Genomic DNA, 9191 nt, shown 5'->3' with positions numbered 1-9191 from the left:
AGATCTCTATGACTTTGGTGCCAGCCTAGTCTACAGAGCAAGTTCTAGGACAGTCAGGGCTATGCAAAGAAACCCTGTCTCGAAAAGCCAAAAATAAATGTACTGGCCGGTTTTGAGTGTACACTCAACTTGACACAAGCTGGATTTATCACAGAGAAAGGAGTCACCCTTGAGGAAATGCCTCTATGAGTAGTGATCAAGGGTGGAGGACCTGTTGTGGGTGGTGCCATCCCTGGGCTGGTGGTCTTGGGTTACATAAGAAAGCAAGCTGAGCAAGCCAGGGGAAGCAAGCCAGTGAGTAACATCCCCCCCCACCCCCCGTGGCCTCTGCATCAGCTCCTGCTTCCTGACCTGCTTGAGTTCCAGTCCTGACTTCCTTTGGTGATGAACAGCCATGGGGAAGTGTAAGCGGAAAAAAAAAACCTTTCCTCCCCAGCTTTCTTCTTGGTCAGGATGTTTTTGTGCAGGGATGAAAACTCTGACTAAGACAATAAATAAATAAATAAATAAATATTTTAAAATGAAAATCAAAAACAAAAACCCATTCCTCCCCAAAACAAAAACCTGTTCCTCCCCAACTTGCTTTTGGTCGTGGTGTTTACCACAGCAATAGTAACACTAACTACGACACACTTCCAGGTCACCATCCATCACTGAAGGAAGGTGAGGTAGGCCCTCAAGCAGGAAACATGGAGAAATGCTGTTTAGTAGTTTGCTACCCCTGCTTCTGCTCAGCTAGCGTCATTAAATAACCCAGGACCCCATGCCTAGGCACGATACCATCCACAGTAATTAACAATCAAGGAAATGTCCCCCGCAAAGACATAGCCACCAGCCAATCTGATGGAAGCGGTTCCTAATTGGGTTCCCTCTTTGCAGATGTGTTATGTTGACAGGAGATAAACTAGCCAGGATCCGTCGTAAGTCCTCTCCATCCTTCGGATGCAGGACTTTTCCTGCACCCCACTCTTGTCTTCCAAGCAATAAATTCAGAAACGTTCATGTGCACGTGTTCATATGTGTGCATGCATGTGCTAGCCAGATATCAGGAGCAAGTGTCTTCCTTGATTAGCCTTCACCTTATTTTTTGAGACAAGGTCTCTTGTGGAACCTGAAGATCACTAATTGGGCTGACAGGTCAGTGAATCCTAGGGCTTCTGCCTTTCTGCCTCCCCAGCCCTGGAGTTACAGAAATGTCTGGATCTTTAACGTGGATGCTGAGGAATGAACTCAGACTCTCACACTTGCATGACAAACACTTTGTTGACTGAGCCCAGTCCTGTTTTCAGGTTTAATTATCACATGTATTCAATGTTATTATTGTCCCTCAAGGGTAAGGATGAAAATGGTACAGAGGGGAAGAGAAGAGAAGAGGGTAGAAGGCACACATATGTTCACACCTGGGTTTTGTTTACCCTAATCCACCTGACACAGACCCTTAAGGGACCAGGACTGACCGAATTTTACTGTGTTTGCTTTTTTATAGATCTCTTCAGTATAAGCTCAATGATTGAATTGGTGTCTCGTGCATCTGTAGGTCTCCTATACACAAAACATCATCTAGAATGAATGAATGAGTCAGTGAAGGGATGGACGAGCATATGAATGAGTGAACGAATGAATGAGTGAATGAATGAGCAAATGAATGAGTGAGTGAATGAATGAATGAGCAAATGAACAAATGAGTGAGTGAACGAGTGAATGAATGAATGAGCAAGTGAATGAATGAGCAAATGAACGAACGAGTGAATGAATGAATGAGTCAGTGAAGGGATGGACGAGCATATGAATGAGTGAATGAACGAATGAGTGAGTGAATGAATGAGCAAATGAATGAATGAATAAATGAATGAATGAGCAAATGAACAAATGAGTGAGTGAACGAGTGAATGAATGAATGAGTCAGTGAAGGGATGGACGAGCATATGAATGAGTGAATGAACAAATGAGTGAGTGAATGAATGAGCAAATGAATGAATGAATGAGCAAATGAACAAATGAGTGAGTGAATGAATGAATGAATGAGCAAGTGAATGAATGAGCAAATGAACGAACGAGTGAATGAATGAATGAATGCACATTTACAGTGCTAGCAACAACCTTACAAAGCAGTTCTTTCTTAGCTCCATTTTGTTTGTTTGTGTCACTAGGTCTTTAAAAACAGGGTCTCAGATAACCTAAGCTGGCCTCAAACTCACTATCTAGCTGTGAATGATCCTGAATTCCTAGTCTCCTGCCTCAGTTTCTCCAGGGCTGTTATTACTGGCATGCCCCGTCACTCCGGGCTTCTTAGCTATTTGGCTGATGAGCAAACTAAGGCTTAAGAAATCAATGATCTGGGGCTGGAGAGATGGCTCAGCGGTTAAGAGCACTGACTGCTCTTCCAGAGGTCCTGAGTTCAATTCCCAGCAACCACACGGTGGCTCACAACCATCTGTAATGAGATCTGATGCCCTCTTCTGCTGTGTCTGAAGACAGTGACAGTGTACTCATATATAATAAATAAATAATAATAAGAGAAATCAATAACTCGCCCAGGGTTGCACTAGTTGTTCACACAATCTGGATGTTTACCACGTGCTAGACTGCGTCCCCAAATTCACCGTGCCTTTTAAAGGCCCTCAAGGGAGCTTTTCTGAACTTGGCTTTTTATGCCCCATATGAACTTTGCTATGTCTTGCTATCTGACAATGATGATGACTCGGCCAGTCAGAGAAGTATCATGGTGCACGTTAGTTCTCAAAGCTGACCCCAAAAGACATGCAAATTAAGTCTGGAATTTCTTTTTTTGTTTTTTAAGTTAGACTATGTTTTTACATTATAAGGGAGAAGACATAAGAATCTGTGATTTAAAAGAGGTGTGTGTGTGTGTGTGTGTGTGTGTGTGTGTGTGTGTGTGTGTGTGTGTGTGTGTGTGGTTAATAGGAGATGGAAACACAGGTTAGCTATTTTTATTGTCAATCTTCCTTAACCTAGAGTCACCTGGGAAGAAACCCTGTCAAGGAGGAATTACCTACCTCAGGTTGGCCTGTGGGAATGTCTCGGGGGTTTTGTCTTGAGTGTTAATTGATGTGTATTAATTGATGTACCAATACCCAACCCACTGTGGTTAGCACCATGACCCTAGGCGGCTGTCCCTGCCCCGTGTAACAGTGAAAGAAGCTAGCTGAGACTCGAGCAACAAGGCTGCGTTCGTTTCTCTTTGCTCTTGACTCCGGTTGTGATGCGACTCCCCGCCTTGACTTCCCCACAATAGTGAACTGCATTCTGCGGTTCACCTGTGAGCCAAGGATTCTTTCTCTCCTAAGTTGCTTTTGGTCAGGATACTTTATCACAGGAACAGAAATTAAACTAGAACGACAGTCCAAGTCCCCACACTTCATATGCATTCACCTCACATGATGCGGACCAGTTTACATATAGGACTCAAGGCCCGTGGGCAATTCAGTGCTTAGGTCCCGTAATGGCCGTCAACATCAACTGTCATTTTAGCAGTGGGTCTTCCTGTGGTGTAAGAGGAGTCTTAGCCTCCGAGTAGTTTGAATTTACCAGAGTTGAGGGGGAAGGAACAGTTAGGCTTATGTGTTCTGTAGCCTCCTCCCTCCCTCTGGCATTTTTAGGTTTCCATGTATTTAAGTGTAACTCAATATGTGCATCCACACAGTTTAAACCTGTCAAGAGTGAAGGCAGTGGGAGAAACTGGTTGTTTTCAAGACTTTTTTTTTTTCTAAGATCTTTCTTTCTCCTTTCATTTGCTAAACTCGACGTCTATTTTCAATGAATTTTTAAAACCCAAATGAAAAGTCTGAGGCTGATGGTGGTGGTGCATGCCTTTGATCCCAGTGCTCAGGATGCAGGGGCAGGTGGATCTCTGAGTTCGAGGCCAGCCTGGTCTACAGAGCAAGATCCATGACAGACAGACAGAGAAACCCTGCCTCAAAACAAAGAAACAAACAAAACAGAAACAAAAGCAAAAACAAGCAAGAAAGAAAGGAAAGAAAAATGGAAGGAAGGAAAAACAGAAGGAAAGAAAAGGAAAGGAAAGGGAAGTTAAGTTCACAATAAAACCTATTCTCAGGTGCTGGAAAAACGGCTCAGTGGTTAGAGACACCGGCTGCATTTCCTGAAGCCCTGAGTTCAATTCTCAGCAACCATATGACATCCCACAATCATGTATAATGGGAGCCAGTGTGATTTTTCTGGCCATCAGGCATTCCTTAAAACAGATCCCTCATATATATATATTAATTAATTAATTAATAATTTACTAAAAGTCTGAGGAATATAGCCCTAGCATTAAAGGACACAAAATAAAGAAACATAATACATCTACATCTGCATAATGAGATATTTACAAATTGATTTGCTTCAAACCCACTCAAGTCGTTTCCCTTTGGAATGTGCTAACAGTCCATCTTCAGTTAGTCAGATCCATTTTGCTGTTCCCCAGTTGCCCTTAATGCTTTTCCATCCTAGGTAAACTACATGACTTGGCTCTTCTTGTATGTTCCTAACTCCAATCTGTCCCTGCTTTTTCTCCCACAGACGTCTTGTTTCTTATACAGGCATCACTGCCTATGGTTTCAATTTCTCCGGCCTCCTTCACACTCCAGCCGGGGCTGAGGAGATAGCTCACTGCGTAAGACCATTTAGTTGGCAAGTATGAAGACTTAAGTTCAAGTCCCGGGCATCCACGTTTAAAAAACAAAAACCAAACAAACAAAAACCCATTGTTTTGTATGAAACTGTCAAAAAGACCAAAGGTACAAAATTCCTTTTTGTCTACAAAGTTCCCATTTGTTCCATTTGGTATCTTATTTCATTTATGTTATTTTATTTTACTTCACTTTGGCCTGTTTGATGTGTGTTTGTGCGTCCAACGACAAACCAGAATTTTATTTTGCTGAGTCATCCTAACAGAAACATAAAATAAAACTGAAGCACGTGTAACCCTGGAACTGTGGGAGATAGAAGGTCGTCAAGGCTTATGTTCACTGACCTAACCCCGGGTTCATTAACAGATCTTATCTCAAAAGAATACGGCAGAGGATGCCAGGGCAGCCCACCAATGTCACAGGCATTGGCCCACACGCCTATGTATAACATATATGTAAAACAAATACACAGAGATGCACATATATACAGAAATAAAAGAAATAGACAGACAGACTGACTGACTGACTGACTCCAGACTACTCTGGTTTCCTCCTTTACAACAGAACTGTCTATTTAACAGGCACTGTCTCTTAGTACCACAGGACATGGACTAAGGCTATTGGTTTTTATATAAGCTCATCGTCTCTCCCCCACACCTGGTCTTTACTCAGCCCTCTGTGGGTGTTAGAACTTGGAATCAAGTGACAGCCAGACTATTGGAAACACCCGGACTGTAGCCACACCATCATGAAAAGGTCTTCTGTGTGTTTGATCTGGCTGGACAGTCCTTCCATCCAGACAGCGTGATGCTGGGCTTTACAGCATCCATGAACCCGTTGAGGACTCTGAGATCAATGTCCCGCTGCAACCCTCCACTTGACTGAGCCTATGAGACGAGGCAGTTCTGTGGGGCTGAGTAGGCCAGCAGAGAGACGGGCGGAGAAAATGGCCTCCTGAAGTATGACCCTAGGCCTGCTCACACTTTTGACACCGTACCTAGACAAAGAAGCTGGAGAAAAAGAGCTCAGGCAGCTAGGAATCCTCTCTGGGAAAACTGACCATCAAGTGGGTAAGAAATTCGCCAGATGGAGTAGAAGGCACTAGAAAGGTCAGTGCTTTCCAGGCAGACAAACAAGGTGCTGTCTGTCTAAAAGAAGGAGGACCTCTGTACAGCAGAGCAGAGGGATGATAGCAATTTAGAATGCATGGGACACTATGGGAGATGGTCACTAGGATTGCATGGGACACTATGGGAGATGACCACTAGGATTGCATGGGACACTATGGGAGATGACCACTAGGATTGCATGGGACACTATGGGAGATGACCACTAGGATTGCATGGGACACTATGGGAGATGACCACTAGGATTGCATGGGACACTATGGGAGATAGTCACTAGAATTGCATGGGACACTATGGGAGATGACCACTAAGATTGCATGGGACACTATGGGAGATGACCACTAGGATTGCATGGGACACTATGGGAGATGGTCACTAGGATTGCATGGGACACTATGGGAGATGACCACTAGGATTGCATGGGACACTATGGGAGATGACCACTAAGATTGCATGGGACACTATGGGAGGTGACCACTAGGATTGCATGGGACACTATGGGAGATGACAACTTGGAATGCATGGGACCCTATGGGAGATGACCAGCATCCAGATACCTCAGGGATGAACAGGAGAGACTAGACATCTGAGAAGTCACAGCACAGGCTAGGGCCACCATGGTGAACATTGGGACAGTGTCCTGGGGCAAATAAAAAAGCAACCTTTCCTCCTGTCCCCCCTCCCTCCTTGATGCACCCCCATCAATGGCTGCACGTTGATCATTCTAAGTGCCCTGCCTCACAAACCCTGCTCCTTCCTATGGTCAGGATCCCTCCTTGGCTAAGAATCATTTTCCAGGCTAACTGCACTACCCCAGCAGACCCTACAGACTTTGCTTCCCTCCCGTTCTGGCTCTCTTCTGTTGCTCGCATGCACATGTGTGTGACTGTGTGTGTGTGTGTGTATGTGTGTGAGAGAGAGAGAGAGAGAGAGAGAGAGAGAGAGAGAGAAAGAGAGAGAGAGAGAGGGAGGGAGAGGGGAGGGAGGGGGAGAGGGAGAGAGAGAGAGAGAGAGAGAGAGAGAGAGAGAGAGAGAGAGAGAGATGTGTATGGGTTCCTGAGAAGGCCAAACGAGGGCATCAAACTCCTTGAATCTTGAGTTGTGGGTGACAACTGAACTCAGGTCCTCTGGATGAGCAGCAGCAAGGGCCCTTAACCACCGACCCATCTCTCCACCCCCTACATTTTTTTTATTTGCCCCCTAAATACAAATATCAAAAGTAAGGGGCTGGAGAGATAGCTCAGTGGTTAAGAGCACTGACTGCCCTTCCAGAGGTCCTGAGTTCAAATCCCAGCAACCACATGGTGGCTCACAACCACCTGTAATGAGATTTGATGCCCTCTTCTGGTGTGTCTGAAGACAGCTATGATGTACCTATGTAATAAATCAATAAATATTTAGAAAATGTCAAAAGTAAAAATCTTCACTCAGCTCTAAATATGTTTTAAAATATTTTGAAATGGCCCCCGTGAACCGAAGATTACGTAAACTTTAGAAAGCTAGAAGAAAGTGAGAGAGGTCAGCAGACAGGTTCAGGACTGCCTTCTATCAATTATCTTAGTGTCTTACCCGAAGCCTGCTAAGTTCCCGGAGGAAGTGTAAACTGGGTGCACCACCCGGGCTTTATTTAGACCACTCTAGAGCACTTGTCTCTTAAAGGAAATCTTAATTACCCAAGGACTCTGCTTAGGAATGGAAAACGATGAATTAAAGAACCTGACCCGATTGTTATCTTTGACCACGGTCAGTAGAGGCAAATATATTTATTTCCTGGTTGAATCTATTTATATACTCCTTGTACATAGCTAAGCTCGACTTTTCTGTCTGGGTTTTCCATTTCTCCTTCAGCTTTGGGGTAAAACACATGTCTGGATGATCACATGACCAACAGGTGCCACCTAGAAGGTGACTCTTTAAATCAAACATGGTTAACAGAAATACAGGACCAAAGAGCAGAGGCCTCTGCCGTTGGGCAGGGACCCTGCTGCACGGCCTACCCATGACTGTTGAATGGCAGCCATGGTGTTGACCTTTTAAAATTCTTGCAGATGAGAAGCGAAGTGACTAATATTGAGTGTGAACTTGTAAGATTGGTGAAAAGACAGGCCTCTGGGCATGTCCTGGGCATGTCTGGTTTCTAGATGAAGTTATTTGAACTGGGAAGACCCACTCTACATGTAGGCAGCCTTGTTCTAGGAGCCAGCTTCCATCAAAGAGAGAAAGCTAGCTAGAACACTCACCACTCTCCACCTCCTGACAATGGACACAATATGAGAGCAGTTGCCTCCCTGCCATGCACTGTAAATCAGAACGAATTCTTCCTTTCTCCCCGCACTTTGGACATAGCAATGAAAAAAAAAAAAAAAACCAAAACACCAAAAAACCCACTTTCATCAGGACCCTGTGGCATAAGTCTTCAATCCTAGATACTCAGCTGGTTTAGGCAGACGGATGTCAAGTTCAAAGTTCACAGGAGCTACAGAGTGAGTTCAAGGCCAATCTGGGCAACTCAGTGAGACCCTGCCTCAGTTCTCTACAAAAAGTTGGGAACTATACCTCAATAGCAGACGTCTTGCTTAACAGGCCCAGTTCCAAAACCAACTACCACACCACAACCTTCACCCTGTAAGGGAGTTCATGCCTACCCGTCCAAGCCGTTCAGAGGGGAAGGCAGAAAGCTTACAAATTCTAAACCATCTTGAGTGATCAAGTGAGACTTGACTCTCTCACTAAAAATAAATAAATAAATAAATAAATAAATAAATAAATAAATAAATAAATAAATAAATAAATGTATGTTTTAAAAAGAAATAAAAAGAAGGAAAAGGTTACCCTCAGGGCTAGTTGTGAAATAAGTCCAGCAAATTGGTTTAAGACTCCTGACTGCTTTTTCTGTTTTCCCATCAAAGTAAATTAGCCTTAGAAATAGCATTCCACATGGCTAGAGGTTAAAATTTTTTTTTTTTTTTGTCCTGCAGATGCTTTGAATTCTTTGTCACTCCTGAGTACAGTCCATTAGGGGAGTCAGGATTAAAGGGCAAAGCAGAGTGGATCCCTCAACAACAGCCCCACCCCTACCCCCACCTCTCCAACCCCCAACCCTCCCTCTCCCCCCACATACACACACACACACACACACACACACACACACACACACACACACACACACACACACACTGCTTCTTGGAATTAATTGGTCATGGGATGGTTTTTGTAGTTGGTGGTGACGGCGGTTTTTGGTTTTTGCTTTGTTTGTTTTTGTTTCATTTCTGTTTGCTTCATGAGTCTCCCATGAGCAGGCACTGAGGCCGCTTATTTGCATACGGCTCCTAGAGCCAGGGTGAGCTGAGGACACAGGCCGTCTGCCTTGGCAGAAGCAGGAAGTCAATACAAGAAGTCATGCCTCTCT

Source organism: Rattus norvegicus, chromosome 17, assembly GCF_021556685.1.
Source record: "Rattus norvegicus strain SHRSP/BbbUtx chromosome 17, alternate assembly SHRSP_T2T, whole genome shotgun sequence".
NCBI classification, from domain to species: domain Eukaryota; kingdom Metazoa; phylum Chordata; class Mammalia; order Rodentia; family Muridae; genus Rattus; species Rattus norvegicus.
Note: the sequence above shows the minus strand (reverse complement) of the source record.